A 19893-nucleotide genomic window follows, 5' to 3' on the forward strand; every position below is an offset into this window, starting at 1 on the left:
GCATAACTCTAGTGAAGGGTCTACGCTAGATTGGCTTGCTTTCATACACTCTTTAATTAGAGTGGCCTTCAAACATATAATTTGACTTGCTAAAAAATTGTTTAACCCTATGACGCACCTATTACCACAAAGTTTAGAGGTCGGTGCAAAAGAAAAACTTTGCTCAAAGTTCCAAACTTTATCAACTCTGGCTTCAACAAGATTACTAAAAGAAATAAATTTTTGAAAATTGACATAAAAATTTTCAAGTTCAAAGCAACCAACCAAAAAGTAAATTTTGTCAGCGACCAAATGACCACAATTAAAGCTTCCATTTTTGGACCAATGAAAAGGTAGACAACCTGAATTTTTTGGGCTTTCCAAATCTACGAATTGCCCTTCTTTGGGTCAAAAATCAAACAAGAATTTTGAACAACCAGAAAACCTACAAAAAAAAATTGTATCCATCAAACAAAAAAGAATTGGGGACCGCATCTTTCTCCTTTCTTGATTTTCAACAGCCATAGCAAACAAAAATCAAACAAGATGTGCCAACGGGGTTGTAACCTAGTGGTTAAGGTGGGTGTGTGGGTGTGTAAGGACCCAGATTCGATACCCGGCGGCATCTTTCAAATTTCAGTTTTACCTCAAAAAAAAAATCAAACAAGAAAAAAGTATCCTGGTAGTCCGCGGCACATTAGCATCTTGGAGCCTAGAGCAACGTCAAAGTCCAGGGATGGGGGCTGCAGATCAGAGCCGTCCGTTTACTATCCATCCATGGCGCAATATGGGCCAGCAGCCCTTGGATGATAGCCACTGTTAGCAAGCCACATCAGCCCTCGAAACAGCTTCTCCTGCTGACAACTCAACACTCAGAACTCTCTGTTGCAGTGGCGTGCAAACGCGCTACCTGTGACGACTGTACTCAGCTGAATCGCAGTGTAACCTGGCCCCCCTCGCCTTGGCCTTTGACGGCCAGGAATGGTCCGCTGCTGACCATTCCCTATTTTAAAGGCCTCCCCATGGCTCTCGGTTCCCCGTCGGCGGTCACCAAATGGGGTCGCCTTTAAAATAGGGAATGGTCAGCGGCGGACCATTCCCTACACCTTCACACTCAGGAGTCGAGGGGTTGAAGATCTCATTCATACGTCCACTGAAAATTCTATAGCAGAAATCAGCCCGTCAACCCTTCGATGCATGCCACCTCAACAGGCGGAATAGCAGGCTACAAAGCGCAATGAGATTGTCACAACCCAATTGTAACTGACACACCAGCAACTGAAATTTTCGAGTCATGCAGGTACAGTCTGAATCACTGCAACAGTGTTGTCGTCCAAGCAAAGCCTTCCACGTCAACAGTCACGATCCTTTGTTTTGGCCCCCCTCCCCTGACTGTGAAGGCCAGGAAAGGTCGCTCAGTGACCTTTCCATGTAATTTTTGCGCTCCCAAGGCGGCTCCCAGTCGCTTGCTACTTGCCCAATTACATGGTGACCTTTCCCTACCCCATCGCATATATTTTGATCACCCCTCAACTCGCAATATGTCCCCAACAATTCACAATAACGCTTAGTCCTCCCAAGGAATTTTCCTTTTTTATAGGAAAAGCATGTAGCTTTTATCTCTAATGCATATATAATTTTTTTATATATGCATTAATATCTTATATCATTTTCGTAATGCATATAGCTTATATTTGAACTATAGGATACAAGACATGTATCTATCTTATATTTGCACCTTGGATGGAGTCAACGTTTGCTTATTTGGGGGACAAGTATAGGGATAGATGTGTGAATTCAAACTATTAAGAGCCTACACATTTTGAATAGAATTTTCCCTTCGTTTTGAAGAAATTTAGTTTCACGCAATCGAGACCCAAAGGGCGTTTGTGAAAAGAAAGCACACTTGGTATTAGTGCTTAACTGTGGCCATCCATAATTCCATTTGATTTAGCGGTTTCTAGGGAAGGATGATATTAAGGGTACTACTTCAACATGACTAACGACATGTGCCCTAACCACATCACACGGGCACATCTTTAATGGAATGTAGTCTTCCTCAACTTTTAATGTGTGCAAACATATCCCTACATGGCTACCCTTGATTTTACTTTTGTACCCGAGTTTACTTTCGCCACAAGATCTACCACTACGATGCCCGATTAATGTCGGGCCCCTAGATTGTGAGGACCTAATTGATCCCTTCTCCCATGGAAATGGAAGATATAGCTAAGGGGTGCATGCATCTTCCTATAAATCCATTGAGAGAGGGAGAGACACAGAGAGAGAGAGAGAGAGAGAGAGAGAGAGAGAGAGAGAGAGAGAGAGAGAGAGAGAGTGTTTATATATAAAAGAATTCATGACCTATACTATAAATTGTTGATGCTCGGTGTGCAAGGCATGTGAAGGTGCTAGAGATCGATGCATGCCAAAGTCTTGGCCAGAGTTTGGGCGGGGTACATGAATTTAATGAAAACAGTTGTACATCTTTAAGTTCCAACATATAATACCCTCTAAAGAAAAAGTTCTTAACACTTGGAGAACATTCATTACCTACCTATAGACATCCAAAGGGCTTCAAGCAATATTCAAGGAGATCACAAGTGCCTCTATCCTTGCAATGTGGACAGCCATTGGATGTGTCATTCTACAGATGTAGATGGATCATGTTAGCCTCTATTACAGTGTATGTGAAACAATAGCAAATCTCCATATGTTCGCCATATTTCACAATGTACCAATTCTCATCACTTTGAGCCAGTACTCTAAAAAAACCTAGGTTTAGTGTAATCCCACCTACAAATTTTGAGATTTACCTATTTGAAGGTATGAAAACCTACAAAATTGTGTGTAAATTTAATGTCTATTTACCTCTTAAGTTTTTGGAAAAAGTTTTTTTCAAGCACTGCCTTGAGCGTGCACTACAAAAGCAAAGTTTTCGTGGGACAAAAGTGAAAGATGGCATTCAAATAAAAATGGGCACATTTAGTATTGCAAGTTCTCTTGTGCTCATGTGTGCATTACAACAAACCAAAGCATTCTCCTTGCAACAAACTTAGGGGTTGTTGGAACAAACTACTATCATTTTGAGAGAGAGAAAGAGGAGAGACTGCATTGGCTGGGTATGAGAGACAGGGTAGAGAGCAGTGCAATGAAGTTATGAGAGAACCAGCTTTGCACCACCTCATTCCACGTTCGCAAATCCTTCGACTAGCTAGTCAAGATGTGAAATGTTGAAAGAAGGTTTCATTGCAGTATTAGAATGACTTAGCCAAGCAAAACCTCTGTGCAAGCATCCAGAAAGTTAGGCCAATCCATATTCTCTTCCAATTCAGGAAATGTAGAAAGGTGACACTTCACTTACACATGCATAAGAGGCAGGGTAGACAACTTTGCATTTCCACTCTTTTCTGTTGCTTACAACAAGCTAATGTTGGGTAGTATGCTGAATAATTCTTCTTTGTGTGGCACACACAGCTACAAAGTGTGAGGGAAAAAATGGTCTGGCTAGGATGAATGAAGTGAATGGTCATAAGCAAATATCAAAGGCATCAAGATTATCAAACTCTTTATAGATTGTGAGATTCCAGCTGCAACCACTATTCTCTTTGCAGGATGCTGCTTCGCAACGACTGTACATAATGATGGCTTTCTACATTTTATATGATTTGTGTGCGTTATGACTTGGGTCTCTTTGGCCAACTCGTCCAAAACCTTCTCATGAAAGTCACCTGGTTCGAAAGCTTCACAAAAATGTCGCCTTAGTGTTGCCCAAGTCGTAAAGTGGTTCTCTGCAAATTGGTTGTACCATTTGCCATCCAAGGTGGACGAAAAGAGCACTAGGTAGGCATCTTCTCTGTTTAGGCCCCCACCTCTGCAGAGCGATACAAACCTCCTAGCGTGGTCGTCTGTGGAGAGCCGGAAAGTTTATGTTCACCTTAGCCAAAATGCTTGTCAGCTCCTCCATTGCTACTTGCTCAGGAGCCTATTAGTGTGTCAGCTCGATGATTGTTGCTCAGGGGCCTGCTGTAACACAGTTGATGGAGAGTGTACCGGGGAAGGTGATCGGGGTGGTGAGCAACTGGTTGAGGGAGATGCCTGAGAGGGTAGAGGTAACGGGGGTGGAGGACTTCTACTCGGCACGAAAGGCTGGCACTTTCTGTGGTAGTACTGCAGAGGACTCCGGTAGTGGGCTTTGTCGATCTTTAGACTGCCTTGTATGTGTCATGCACTAGCAACAGACCCACCCAAGCTCTCGACACTAAGACCCTTTAACTTGCTGGACAGTCTAGACCCACTGGACCAGACTCACCTAGACCAAGCTGGACTCGACTAGACCACTCTTAAACTACACAGAGGCGAGAGAGACTAGCTAGACAAAGCTGGACGAAGGCGAAGGTGGACCAAACCATACCAAACCGGACGAGTCTAGACCAACAGACTAGGCCAGGCGAGAGACTAAACCCGTGGAGTGAGACTCTAGTTGAGGTCCGGCCAGGCGTGCCAAAAATGAAAGCACCTGTAAGAAGAAAAGTGTGTCGTGCTCTCTATTGTGGGTGCTCCTCAGTGCAATGTGCATGAAACCTCACTCCAACGAAATGAAAACTCTATAGAGAAATGGAACAAAGCAAACTCAAAGACACAACAGCAGACTCAGAACTCAATGGAACTTGACTAACTCATGGAACCAGTACAGACTCTAGCTAGCAGCACAAACTGTGCAGGGAGAGTGCAAAGGTGCAATGCTAGACTAAACACAAAACTCTAGACTCAGGCTGGGTTCAGACTCAACCGGCGGAAGAAGCCTTCCTTCGCAAATCTGCCGCCGCCTAGTGTGAACAGCGTGGAGGAGGAAAAGCGAAAAAGTGAAGGGGGCTGAGAGAGGCCATCAACTCTTCCGAGGGGGGGGGGGGGGGGGGTCGGAAGAAAAATGGAGGGCCCAGCGGAAGAGTGCCTCAACTCAAACCAATCACATTTTGCCATGGAGCATATACGCCCCTTTGCATGTCTCTTCCGCCGCCTAGTCTGAACCCACCCTCATAGAAAGTATGATGCCTCCCACATATACAACCATAAAGAGAACCCAATGGCTAACAAAATATCCCTGACAGTCGAGCTCGTCTATCTCCAAACTGTGGTCGCAATGAACTGGCCACAATGTCCACTAGATCACCAGTCATGTGTCTCCCACGTGTCACTGCCTAGGCGAGAGTCCACCTGTCACAACCCAGTGACGTGGCGGCCCAGTACACACACACACCCTCTCTTTGGCATGGGTACAGTCCCGGTATGCTGACGCGGCACTGTCCGTACTGCCCCCGCATTTCACGCCGAAACACGGGCTGCTGATGTGGCCTGCCGTACGGACGCCCGCTTTTTGCGGTGCTTTTTACGGAAGATTGATAGCAGCTTTGGCCTGCTTTTGGCTACGTAAGGAGAAAGAGAGAAAGCCTTTTATTTAAATTGCTTTATTTTACTCAATATGGCTTGAGAGATGAAGGCTTTATTTTAGAATGCTTTTGATGTACAGCTTTTGGGGCTCTGCTTTTGGCATCCCTTGTAACTCTTTATAAGTGAAGTTGGTCTCTCATTTCTCAGAGCATCTGGATGCAGAGTCTGAGAGTGAGACCCAACCACTTTATTGTACTTTGGCAACAGATTAATACAAAAAGAAATACCGAAAGGGGCGCCAGTCTTTGGGGCCAATATCTCTAGGCACGAAACTCCGCCGGGCTGTGTCGAATAAATTGTGAGCTGCGAATTGTTTTGAAGTGAATTCTTGTCATGTCCCGGTAGAATCTTGACTTGGAGTGTTCAAGTCTGTTACAGTGGTATCAGAGTGCGGTTGATTTCTCTTCTACCGGGAAATCCGATCCTTTTTACGTAGCACTTATGGATTCAGACAGAGATCAATCGACTTCCTCTGCATCCGGAGATGCGGGAAGACATCACAAAGAGGATTCACGCGAGTACGGCCCGCCTCGGTCTTCTCCGGCAGAGCTTGAAGAGATGGAGCGTCGACGATTGATCGACGATGTAGGAAAGATGATGTTAAATTTTGCGAAGGACCCGAAATTTGCAAAATTTATGACCCAGACCTCCTTCGACGAGGTGTATGCACAGTGGCAATAAACCACAACCACCCCTCAAACCGGCACTCAAGAAACCTCCTACTCCAAGGATGTATACAGAGCAAGAATTGGAAGAATTGATTCACGGATTTCTCAGCTTTTTGATGCGCAGAACAAAGCCAAAAAGCACGACAAAAAGCAGAAGAAAGGCGCTGACTTCCTGGGATATTTGGATCGTCATTCTACTTTTGCATCGGCAAGAAAGCAGAAGAAGCGTGTTCGATTTGAAGGAGTACCCAGTTCTTCTTCTTCTTCTTCTTCGAGTTCTTCTAGCTTCTCTGACTCGAGCGAAGAAGACAGAAAGGGAAAAAGCGAAGCAAAAAGCAAAGCTTTGGAAAGGGCAAGAAAAAGGCAAAGAAGTCTAAATCTCACCCAGTTGTTGACAGTTCTACAGAGGACTCGTCTTTGGATAGTTCAGACTCTAACAATAGTAGCTTTTACACAAAGAAAAATAACTTCTATAAAGCCAACCAGTATGGCTTTCTGGAAGATAAAAGCAAGAAAGTCCGAGAGTTTAAAGAAGGTGGACAGTCAATTAAATTTGACACGTTTTCTGGTTATAGAGATGCTTCGAAGGCTTTGGCTTTCATACAGCAGTTTGACATAGCTTTCTCTAGAGGGCATTACTCAGAGCATTCCAAGATTCAGAGAGCTACCTCTTACTTTAAGGGAAATGCTCGAACTTGGTGGTCCACGCTTCTATTGAACAAGACAGTGCCAATTAAATGGCTGAAATTTAAACGGCTTTTTATTTCTTCTTGGCTGACTCGAGAGCACAAACGCGACATACGAACTACTTGGAACCATCTTCGGATGACCAAGAAGGATACATTGGACGCATATGGCGAGAGATTCTGGAGCTCTTTTCTACCAGCCTCTTCATTTAAGAAGATCTCGTTCAAAGAACAGATTGAGCGGTTTACCTTGGGACTTCCAACAGAGATCCGAGATCACTACTTAGAGCAAAAGTCAGACTCCATCCAGGAACTGATCAGTCATGCGAAACAGGGTTTTGCCATTCATTCAGGCAGTTTGACCTACCCCACTGATGAAATCATGACGCAAAGGACCGAACAGACTTCGAACAATGAAAGTAGAAAGAGGAAGAGCAACCCAGAAAAGAAAGAAAAGAATGCACAACCCAAACTCGCTCCTCGAGAGAGAGCTCTTTACATCGAAGAGGGGAAGTGCTTTGGATGTGGGGACATCTCTCGAAGTGCCCTTAAAAGGCCTGAGGGTTCGAAAGCAGCTAAGGAACGTGGCAGAAAAGGCAAATGAAAGCAGAACTGGTACCACATTGCGTGGAGCCCGAACCGAATCAAATGAATGATAAGTACAAAACTTTGCCGCTTTTAGGGCAAAGTGAAAGATCAAGAAGCTTTGTTTTTCTTGGATGAAGGAGCCAAGGCCAACTTCTTTGAATTGGCAGCTCAATTTGGAATTACGCCCGACAAGCTGAGGTCACAGGCGGAGGTAGTTCTAGCAGCACCCAGACGGGATGTTGCCATTGCACTGATCATTGGCAAACTTTGTTTGCAATGTCAGGGGTGTTTAGGGCACAAGGATTTCTACATAATTCTCTTGGGAGGTTGTGACGTCCTACTCGAAATCCCTTGGTACCACAAGAACAACGCTGTGGTTGTCTACCGGGCCGAGAAAGCGACTTTGACAAATGAAGGAGCATAGACATTGTACTTGATGGAATTCAGTTTCTTTACTTTCTCGAAAGGATTGAATGATGATTGAAGGTCGAATATGTTTTGACCTCGAAAAAGAATGCCAAAATTTTCTTCACACTCATGCCGATTGCTTTTCAAAGGGCCTGCCGCCAAGCGAGTTACCACCAGCTCATCCTGAGGATCATACCATTGATCTAATACCTGGAACCACACCACCAAACCGGACACCTTACCGTGAGAGCCAAGCCCAGAGATACACTTTTTGGGACAAATTGTCTAGGAACAAATTGTCTCAATAGCAAGAGTTCAGATGGACCTGGCCAAGATAGCGACTATCCGTGATTGGCCCGATTTGAAGAATGTCCATGAAGTTAGAAGCTTCTTGGGCTTATGTTCTTACTATCGACGGTTCATCAGAAAGTTTGTAGAGGTTGCTTACCCTTTGCATTTGTTGACTTAGAAAGGAGTCCTCTCGTGGGGACCCACAGAGGTGACTGCCTTTCAGGAATTGAAACAGAATTTGACTACAGGACCAGTTTTGACTTTGCTGCGGTGGGTGAACATCTTGTCGGGTGAAAGCATGTTAACCTGTCGCGCTTTTTGTGCTAGTTAGCAGTTTCAAGTTAGCACATCTTCGAAAAGTTGGGCGTCTGGTAAATTTTTTACAAATAATATCAAAATTTATCAGAGGTTGTACATTTGGATTCCTTGTTTCAAGTGCTTTCTATTGATATATCATATATCATAGATCTTGGAGATGTAGCTCAAGTTATTGTACTAGTTAGCATGTGTCAAAATTGTGCTAGTTAGCATTGTCCGGGACATGAAAAAGCATGACAAGTTAACATGCTTTCACCCTGTCACAGTTTCACTTCCAGATTGTCCATGTGCAAGGACAAAAGCAGATGCTGTCTCAGAAGTTGTTGGTTCTGGCTACATCATAGGAGCTTCGAGAATATGGTCGATCAGTATGCCACGAATACAAACTTTGCAGATATTTTCACTCGGATACGGAATGGGAAGATAGTAGCGGGATATTCCATTCGGGATTGCTACTTGATGAGGAAAACCATGTTGTGCGTTACACAGCCGTTGAGGGAAAAGGTTATGACCGAATGTCACTGTCCACCTTTGACGGGTCACCGCGGCACTGCTACCACCTTGAAAGGGGTAGAGAGATACTTCTTTTGGCCGAGACTCAAGAAGGATGTGGACAAGTTTGTGCGCAGTTGCTTGGTATGCCAAAAGGTCAAGTTTGACAGGCATAAAGAACAAGGATTGTTACAGCCTTTACCCATGCCCACCCTGTCATGAGGACGTGGCAATTGCTAACTTGAGTTGTTGGTTTTTTTGCAAGGATTTTTGTTTCATTTTTGGGATTGTCACAAGACAGGCACCGCGTGCCAATAGAAAAGAGCAGACTGAACAACTTTAAGCACTTCAAATAATAACTGAATTGAGAGAGAGAGAGAGAGAGAGAGAGAGAGAGAGAGAGAGAGAGATAACACGCGACACGGAGTGGCGGAATTCCACCCCAGAGAGTATTGGTCCCAAACCTTGGCGCCCCTTTCGGTATTTCTTTATATTGCATCAACACAGTACAAGCCGGTACTCCAGACTCTGCATCTTCTCTAGGAAGCATGCCAGAAAATGAGCCCTAACCTCATATTTAAAGGCCCTAGGCCCCAAAAGCAGTTTACAGTGAAAAGCCTTCAAACTCGAAAGCATCTAGTCCAAAAGCAAAGCCAAAAAGCTGCCACTGTAAGTCACGAAAATCCGTACAGCTTGCCACGTCATCATGTCAACGCAATTTCCAGAAATCTGCCACGTCATCAATTTTTGTGTTTGTGGGTCTTGCTTTATTTTAATCCTTTATGTCACTTGGGGCCCCATCGGACGGGGTCCCCATAAGTTGGGAGGACTTCTTCTGTTACTTATATACCTAGATGAATCCAGGATAAGCCCAGATTCACCCTTGAAGGAAAGTGCAAGGTATAGACCCATGGTAGTCACCCACAAGACAATATAACCATCAGCTCCATCATGCATAGTATTGACTAGGGTTTAGGCCCCTCGGCCAGTAGCTCCGTTCTTCAGTAGGTCGACACGTGCAGTTCGTTACATCTCCCCTTCTTGAAAGAGAGTATTCGTCCTCGATTACAGCATACTTACAAAACAACTCAAGTTAGCTAAAAAATTTCCGAGAGACATTCCGAGGGACAATCAGTTTGCTTTTTTAATTAAGGAGTTAGCTTCTCCTTTCTGCTCTTATGATCAAGGAGTTAACTTCTCCTTTCGACTGTTTTGATCAAGGAGTCAGCTTCTCCTTTCTGCTCTTTTGATCAAGGAGTTAGCTTCTCCTTTCTGCTCTTTTGATCAAGGAGTTAGCTTCTCCTTTCGTCCAGATCGGAACTCTTGATATTCCAGCGTAGTAAAATTAGCCATCACACCCAGACCACCGTACTGATCTTCCACGGGTGTCTTGATGCACTACATCACAATGCAACACAAATGCTCACATATGCATGTTACAAGACATAGAAACATAAATTCGCCGATGAACACTCCCCCTGCAAATAACCATCCAGGTCCGGGCCATGAACTGTTCAACGACTCCCTCATCACTCCTCCCGCAAAATAACCTAAAAAGGTCCGAGCCATGAGATATAGAGGCCTTTTACAACCAAACGCCCCCAAGACCGCAGCCTGCGTTGTTTGAAGGTGCAGAGAGTAACCACTGCTAAGACTTCTTAATACTCCCCCCGTAAATAACCATGCAGGTCCGGGCCATGAGTAACAACAACAATACTCCCCCCGTAAATAACCACAAGGGTCCGGGCCATGAGTAAAAACAACATTTTTCAATCATTCAATACTCCCCCCGCAAATAACCACAAGGGTCTGGGCCATGAGTATGAACAAGCATTCTCAGACATCTTTTCTCACTACTCCACCCGGGAGTAAAATCACCAATTATTGAAACCAATATTAAAACAAGAGTCAAACAATTCAAATCGGCACCAAGACAGGTTCAAAATAGATACCATCCATTTCAAACAAATTCCAAACAGGATCCCCAAACAAGTTCTCAAACAGATTTCAAACTTAAAAAGCAATCTCGACATCAGTCGAGCTCGAAAAGTCGACTGACTTTCCTCCCTCGAACCTGCACCAAAAATTAGGGTTAGGTTCATTCCATAAGCTCATAGCCGAGCACGGCATGGTCTGTCAGCTCTTGGACAAACAGTGTTGCTTTGGCGGCGGTGGTAGTCCCAAGATAGCAATCACAGTAAATCTCCAAGGTTATCAACTCGTGAAAAGACATCTACTGAGAGATGTCGAGAAATTTCAAGTTATAATCTGCTAGGGTTTCCATGGCAAGCATTTCAGGATACCCTACTCTACCAGAAGTTGCACTCCGAAGGAAGATGTCGGAAACCATATAACTTCGGACAAAAAAAAAATCTTGAAAGCTTGCCAAGTACTTGGAGTGTGCAGCTTGGTAGCTATAGACATCAACATCTGCATGGCACTGCTTTTGAGAAAAACAGTGACTCGAAACAAATATCGGATCCTTCTTTGCAAGTAATCTTAATGGCTTATGCCCTGTAAGACATGAGCGGTGAAGACGGGAGCGCGCCCGATGCGCGATGAAGTAAGGGTGGGAGTGGCTAATAAGTCCGGGTTGGAGCGAAGATACCTCAAATAAATTTCCAATAGCTCTGTCTGCTCTTTTGTAGGACCAGTATGCTTTCAGAAAAGCACACGCCTAATGCTCTCATACCACTGTCACAAGCCGGGCACCGCGTGCCAATAGAAAAGAGCAGACTGAACAACTTTAAGCACTTCAAATAACAACTGAACTGAGAGAGAGAGAGAGAGAGAGAGAGAGAGAGAGAGAGAGAGAGAGAGAGACAACACGCAACACGGAGTGGCGGAATTCCACCCTAGAGAGTATTGGTCCCAAACCTTGGCGCCCCTTTCGGTATTTCTTTATATCGCATCAACAAAGTACAAGCCGGTACTCCAGACTCTGCACCTTCTCCAGGAAGCATGCCAAAAAATGAGCCCTAACCTCATATTTAAAGGCCCTAGGCCCCAAAAGCAGTTTACAGTGAAAAGCCTTCAAACTCAAAAGAATTTGTTCCAAAAGCAAAGCCACAAAGCTACCAGTGTAAATCACTAAAATCCGTACAGCCTGCCACGTCATCAGCCAACACAAAACACGGAAATCCGTACAGCCTGCCACATCATCATGTCAGCGCAATTTCCGAAAATCTTCCATGCCATCAATTTTTGCGTGTTTGTGGGTCCTGCTTTATTTTAATCCTTTATGTCACTTGGGGCCCCATCGGACGGGGTCCCCGTAAGTTGGGAGGACTTCTTTTGTTACTTGTTCTTCTTAGAGTTTAGGCCCCTCGGCCGGTAGCTCCGTTCTTCAGTAGGTCAACACGTCAGCAGTTTGTTACAAGGACCCTCTTTTTTAAGTTGCAAATGACCGGACATTGCGTGGCCAATGTGAAATGGCCGATGGCCGAGAGTTTCACCCGCAGTCGGGAAGGCCAGGTCACCACGAGTTGGTCGGGCTAATCGCCACTGGAATCCGAGCATGTCTTGGCTCAGTTCAAAGTCATTTAGGCCCCTCGCGACACTTATAAGTTGTGGGTACTAGAATTAACTCAAAAGAGGCAAACTGGACACTTGGCGGCTCCTGATGCAATTGCCAGAAGCATCAGCAAGACGGGGCGCCCATTTCAAGAGAGGGGCCTGATTTCAGCCCGTTAAGTGCCACAGTGTGTATGAGTAGTGGGTGCAGGTGCTCACAGCTTTACTGAAAAGCTTGCCTTCTCCCTTGCTCTATGTAGCGCGCTGATTTGCTCTCGTGCATCTCTCTCTCCCCTTTGCATGCCCCACTAGTTGGGCTACTCAGATGACCATGCACAATTCTGGGGGGTTTATGCACGTTTGCCAAGGCAAGAGCCTTCTGTACAGGAACCGAATTAGGTCCCATCGCGAAGGAATGCGAAAACGGAGAGTTTTGTCGCGTGAAAACTCGTCCAATTTACAGGGGAACTGTCCCATGGAGCACCTGAGACACACCTAGGCGTGCTCGCTCTGCTCGAAACGGTCCAAAACAGAGAATTACAGCCTGCTGTGTTTTTTTGCAGGTTTAGGGTTTCGCACCTAAACTACAACGAATTCCCAGGGGAGCCTCGTAAAGGCCTTGGGATGCGTGTACACGGTAGTAGGCAACTAAAAGTGGCAAAATAGAAAATTACAGCATGCTGAAATTGACCTGCAGCTCACTGGAAAGCTTCCATTCTGCAAGGGAAAGTGTCCTTGACGTGTACTTTTGACCTACAGGGATATTTGCGCCATTATGCTGGCGAAATTGGGTCAAAAACTTGCAATTACAGCCATGGACAGGTTTGGACAGCTTGGTGAGGGCTAGGTGCAAGGGTTCGGATCGTTTATTTATTTAGAGGAGCCTCGGGAAGGCATTGGGTGCTTGTACAAGACAATTTAGAGATTTCTCGCGAGGAATCTCGTCGAATTCAAGGAGTAAGTGACCCTTCAGGTGCGAGAGCTCGAGGGCTACCCAGAAAAGTGATCGGCACGCGGATCGGAGCGCAAAACAGAGAATTCAGCGAGCTGCAATCGCCAGGTTTTGCAAAGAGCTCTAAAGTGCGTGGAAAGTCTATGTTTGCTTGGGATTTTGTCCATGGAGACTTATACCGTGGTTATGTTGTCGAAATCGGGTTGGAGTAGAGGAATTTCAACCCGATAAAAGTGGGACATTCTCAAGTATAATATGAATAAAGAAATACCGAAAGGGCGCCAATCTTTGGGGCCAACAGGGTGTCGTTGTCTACTTGGTAGCGCTCTAGCTACGAAGCCGTGGTTTGTCTTGAAGCGTCGAATTCCAATCATAGGCTTATTTGTGAAGTTCCTTTGTGTCGTAAAGTTAAAGTAAAGAATTTGGGGTGAAAGCCAAAGCCTACCGCCCCACAGGCCGGTTTCACACCCGCCCCTGGGAAAGTATTGCAATGGATTTCATTTTTTATCTCCTGAAAACACAGCGAGGGCACGATTGTTTATTGCCCAGATATTCGGATTACATGGCATGCCTGAGACGATTGTTTCCGACAAAGACCCCAGATTCACGAGTTTGTTTTGGAAGGCTATGTGAGAGAACATTGGCACATGGTTGCAGTTCTCGTCAGCGTTCCACCCGCAAACCGACGGGCAATTAGAGATTGCTATTTTAGTGGTACAACGATTTGTTGAAGACTTAATGGGAAAACAGTTTTTACCTTTGGTGGAATATGCCTACAGAAACACGATACACTCTTCGACGGGGAAGGCGCCATTTGAGATTATTGAAGGTGCTACGAAGGTTCCACCCTTCCTAAGCACAAAAAATAAGATTTTGAAGCCAATGATGAGTACACGCGTGACTTGGACACAGCTTTTGCCAAGGTCCGCGAGGCTTTGCAAAAATCTCAAGAAAGACAGAAAAAGGCAGTAGATCGCCATCGTCGCGATTACGTTTTGAGAAGGCACGCCTTAGAAAGAAAAAGGGAAAGGAGAGGCTTTTTCCAAAGCTTAGTATGCAATACTACGGACCTTTCCAGATCTCTGAAAGGATAAATGATGTCTCCTTCCAACTGAAGCTTCCTGATACTTGGAGAATTCACAATGCTTTTCATGTGAGTCTCTTGAAGCCTTTTAAAGGCAATGTGCCCGAAGATGGGGAGCCTGATGAGCAACCCGAAGTGAAAGAAAACGAGGAGATCCTTGTTCTAGAACAGATATTGGCACATAAAAAAAGAAAGATTAAGGGTAAAGCGATGAGGCGGTTCTTGTTAAATTCAAGAACTATCCTGTATTGGATGCGAAATGGATGGAGGAGGAGGACCTAGCAGATACTCCTCAGATTGTGAATCTTTACCTTGAAGCTTTTGGTTTAGCATAGTCTATTCCAAATGGAACCCCGAATTCAGCTTGGCAGGAAATCTGGTGCAGCGGGTATGCACAAGAGGGGAGTTACTCCGCTCCTTTGTCAACAAATGCCTCGATTTTTTATACTAGAGTCATTGATGTCTCTTCGAGCTTCAAGGATACTAAGAGCTGACAGTACTATGCTGTAATGACTTTATGAACTAGGATTCCCAAACATGATACTGGCTTGTTCTTGACTAACTGATAGACGAAATGACTGCAACATTTCGGTCTAAATGATCTCCATAGACATGGCTACAATAGGGATTAGTCAATTGGGCATCTATGAGGTCCTCACTGGATCTAGATGCGATAGCTAATTGCATTGCCAATAAATCATGGTCTGAGATCCAAATGAATTTTGAATGTGATTTGTCATGTGATGTCTTGTGATGTCAAGTGATATCCTGTGATGTCAAGTGATGTCAAGTGATGCTGTGTGATGTGACTATCGATTGGTACATATGCTAGATGTGTTCCTAGTGCGTCGGTACTAACAACCAGTGTCTGCTTAGATTGTTTATGGCTTCTGTCTGTTTCGCAGGCGTAATCGAGGGCAATTACAATGCTTTCAAGAGGGGGGTATGTCACAACCTAGTGACGTGGCTACCCACTACACACACACACACACACACCCTCTCTTTTGCATGGATACAGTCCCGGAATGCTGACGTGGCACTGTTCGTATTGCCCCCGCATTTCACGCCGAAGAACACGGGCTGTTGACGTGGCCTACCGTATGGACGCCCGCTTTTTGTGGCGCTTTTTACGGAAGATTGCTGGCAGCTTTTTACGACAGTTGTGGCCTCCTTTTGGCTACACAATGGCTACGCAAGGAGAAAGAGAGAAAGCCTTTTATTTAAATTTCTTTATTTTACTCAATATGGCTTGAGAGATGAAGGCTTTATTTTAGAATGCTTTTATGTACAGCTTTTGGAGCTCTGGTTCTGGCATCCCTTGTAACTCTTTATAAGTGAAGTTGGTCTCTCACTTCTCAGAGCATGTGGACGCAGAGTCTGAGAGTGAGACCCAACCACTCTATTGTACTTTGGCAGCAGATTAATACAAAAAGAAATACCGAAAGGGGCGCCAGTCTTTGGGGCCAATATCTCTAGGCACAGAGCTCCGCCGGGCCGTGTCGAATAAATCGTGAACTGTGAACTGTTTTGAAGTAAATACTTGTCGTGTCGTGGTAGAATCTTGACTTGGAGTGTCCAAGTCTGTTACACCACCCAGTGTGAACCCAAGACCAACTCTAACTGCCTATCAAGTGACATTGTAGCCTTGCTACACTCGGGCCCTGTGCCAACAAATCTCTCCCTCTCGAGTAGCCGAGACATACCAAGGAGAGGTGGGTAGAGGCAAATAGGACAATCAACGGGTATTGGGGGCCACTCCTAACCTGCACAACCACACAAAGCGAGAAAGCTGAAGGGGGGGGGGGAGGAGGGGCAGCCAATGGGTACTGGGGCCACTCCTGACTTGCCCAGCCAAACCCGCAAAGAGAGAGAGAGAGAGAGAGAGAGAGAGAGAGAGAGAGAGAGAGAGAGAGAGAGAGAGAGAGAGATCTATGGGAAAGGAGAATGCCAGACCCCAAAATTTTCTCATTGTGTGTACAGTGGGTACTGGCTCCCCAAAAGAACCTTGCACAAATTTGGAGGGATGGCATCTTGGCGGCCACTTTCATGTCTTGATTCCTTCCATGACTAATCCAATGCAAGCTGGATAGATTCATGCATATTTGTCTTTGTGCACTTGTTTTGCATGTCCCATAATGTCCTGGGTAATCACGTGAGTGTAAGGAAGGGTGTTTAGGTGAGGCAGCACATAAGCATATATGATAGGGGGAGGCGCCCCATTGTTTACATACTCATCAAGAAAGGAGTTGTCCTGTACATACCAACGTATTGCAAACATGGAACATGCACTTTGTTGCACATGGATGCCATGTTTGTGTCTTTAAACTGCCATCTAGAACTTCAGATGAGATACTTGTCTGGATTCACTAACAAGATACTTGTTGTTCATGCTCTCTTTGGCTTTTATATGTAGCCTTTTCTTACAGAAGGAGTGGCCCTCGATCTCATGAGAGCATTCTTTGTGATATTGAGATTATACAAAAATAAAGGAGCCAAGTAGTTTATGAATTGTGGCACTGAGCATCTACCTCACCGAACAAATTGCTGTTTGAAAGAAAAGTTCAGCCCATCTAAGAAAGATTTTAGTATTTCGAAACCCTAATCCCACGTGAGAGTCAACATGTGTTTTCGGCTGAAGATTAAAAGTAGATTCCACAAAAAATCAAACCCTACCAAATTTTAAAAGATGAGTTCTCTTACTTTTGAAAGAAATCACTCATGAGGAGATGTAATGTAGAGGGGTCATGTCAACACTAGAAGGTCCATGAGAGAGAGAGAGAGAGAGAGAGAGAGAGAGAAAGAGAGAGAGAGAGAGAGAGAGAGAGAGAGAGAGCACATGACTGTGCACGCAAATATCGTCCTTCTATACAAGTGTTTGAAAAAAGCTTTTGATGCGTCCTATGCATGATCTCTCATAAGTGATTGCAAAAAAGAGAACCAGAGAGTTGTGACTGACCTTATCAGTAAAGGCTCATAAACTGTCACAAGAATGTCGGTGTTGGCATTGGGCAACCGTATGTTTGCGAGATAAACCTGAAAATTTATTTTTCAATAAAAATGAGCCACATGTAATAACAGCAGGTTTCACTTAAGTCCACAGCTTGGAAGCACATTCCTTGAACCCTAAAAGCAAAAATGGAGAGGACAAACAAGCATAAGAAAAAATTGATGGCCCACCTTTAATAAATGATGGAAAAGAAAGAAAAGTCATCTTAAATAATAAGAGGTAATTGTGCATTTTTTTGAGAAAACAAGAGGAAAGAAAACCGAGGGAAGTGTTAATTTGTATAATTAAGGAAAGTGAGTGGGGGAACTCTTAAAAAAATGAGTGCAAGGGCAATGAATAGCTTTAATTTCTTCAAGCTCAAGATTTTAAACAAACAGCATAACTAAACACCAAGGCCTTTGGCACTAGCAAGCCAAAAGCATGAAAACCATATCATTTTCTCTTAATCATGATATGCAATAGGTGCAAACGGAGATTGTCGTCTTTCAATGCGTTAAACAAACTTCAAATCTAGACAAGTCTAGAAAAATGACAAGTACATGGCATGCTCCCACATTAAACCTTGAAATTTGACACATTCATGGACGTATTTTAAATGAAAACAAAATTATGGGAAAATTTTCTTGATTGAAAACCATGGTTTTCTCATATGGAAGTATCGAGTCTGATATATGTATTTCAACATGGTTCTTGTTATTTTTTAACAAGTTTGCATGAAAAATAAGCAAAACTTATAAGTTGTGCATGTTTCTCATCATTCGTCAATTTGAATAGCTTTTTCCCTTGTCAAGTCATGCAAAGAAGAATGAAGCCATGCAAAATGGCGAATGAATTTACAATGGTAATTACTTACACAAGCCAAGAGGAGAAAAATTACATCCATATTTGCACAAGTCCCAAGATAATGTATCTCTAAGAAGAAAAATTCACTCTTAGGATTGATGAACAATCAATGCTTGCACTTCAAACACAATGCCTAAATGGGCTCTCTATTCATCCTCATTCTTTGCAAATGCAATGAATGTCATCAAAGTATTGATGGACAATCGATGCTTGCGCTTCAAACACAATGCCTAAATGGGCTCTCTGTTCATCCTCATTTTTTGCAAACGCAATGAATGTCGTCAAACTATACACCTCAAGCTACACTCCTTACAAAAGATGCGATCCATCATTGGGTGAAAAGTAACTAGCGCATATGTGAGACCAAAGTGCATGGCAAGATATTCATAAAGCCCAAATACATGTGACACGCTGTCACAAACTAATGATGTGGCATGACCACCCGGCAGGACCAGATGACGTGGCAGGCTGTACAAAGATCCCGCAATGTACAGATCCCGCAAATTGCATTGACTGTTGACGTGGCTGTCGTACGGATTTTCCACATTATGCGCTGACATGCTGACATGGCTGCTCTACGGATTTTCGCCAATTGCGCTGGCTGCTTTTTGGCAGTTTTTGGGACCAGATGCTTTTGGAACAAGTTGCTTTTGAGTTTAACTGCTTTTGGGGCTCTTCATTTTGGGCATCCCTTGTAAGAATAAATAGACCCTGGGGGCCTCACTCTGCAGAGCAATCTGGACGCAGATCTGAGAGTAGAGGTTCCTTCGGGAGTTGTACTTTGCTCAAGCATTAATATAAAAATAAATACCGTTTTGGGGCCAATATCTCTGGGCAGGAACTACGCCAAGCCGTGTTGACTCCAATTATTAGAGTGTGCTAAAGTTGTGAAGTATTTTAAGTGATTCTCTCGTGTGTTTGTGCCAGATTATCGACTTGGGGTGCCCAAGTTTGGTGACAGTGGTGTCAGAGCTTCAAGCGTGTACTTTTCTCAAAGCATACCAGTCCTACCAAAGAGGAGACAAAGCACTTGGGCACTTTTGAAATTGTTATTAAAGAATCTTCATGCCGGACCTATTAGCCACTCCCGACCTTATTTCATCGCGCATCGGGCACGCTCCCGTCTTCATCGCTCAGTCTTATAGGGCAGAAGCCATAAAGAATCCCAAATTACACATGGGTTCTCACAGAGAATCTGACAGAGATAAAACCTCTCCATGGGCAGGCAAAAAAAGTCGAAACTCGGGGGAATTAACGAATAGAATGAAGAATAGGACAAATTGTCGACAGGGAAGTTTTCCAAAAGACCTTAAAAATCTCTTCAACGGTTGAGAATTTGGATATGCGACAGAAGGCAAATTTGATCCTCTCAACAAGCTCTATGCATTGACACAAACAGATCTTATATCCAACAATTTTGAAAAATTAAGGTTTTTGCAGAAAATTTTAGTATGTGTGGAATTAACATTTTTGGAAGCTCTTGTTTTCTGTGTGCAGATAACTACTAGGAGCGAGGAACATGCATATGAAAGCATTTGGAAGCATGGAGCCGGACATCGACTCTTTTGCAACAAGGACCACGGTTGTTCTCGTCCGTCGGACGTAACGTCCCG

At 44.2% G+C, this 19893-nt stretch overlaps 1 pseudogene across 1 annotated transcript in view; it reads right to left on the reverse strand.

The window, feature by feature from the left end:
* Positions 1-270: 270 nt before the first annotated feature.
* Positions 271-19893, reverse strand: part of LOC147462059 (uncharacterized) — a 70918-nt pseudogene continuing 51295 nt past the window's right edge. The window contains exons 6-7 of the transcript XR_015187667.1: positions 17387-17463; positions 271-424 (exon numbers count right to left, since the gene is read on the reverse strand). The product of XR_015187667.1 is annotated as an uncharacterized LOC147462059 (transcript). The remainder of the gene's footprint in view (positions 425-17386; positions 17464-19893) is intronic.

The sequence above is a fragment of the Adiantum capillus-veneris genome, chromosome 3 (genome assembly GCF_014529385.1).
Source record: "Adiantum capillus-veneris isolate H3 chromosome 3, ASM1452938v2, whole genome shotgun sequence".
Lineage (NCBI taxonomy): Eukaryota > Viridiplantae > Streptophyta > Polypodiopsida > Polypodiales > Pteridaceae > Adiantum > Adiantum capillus-veneris.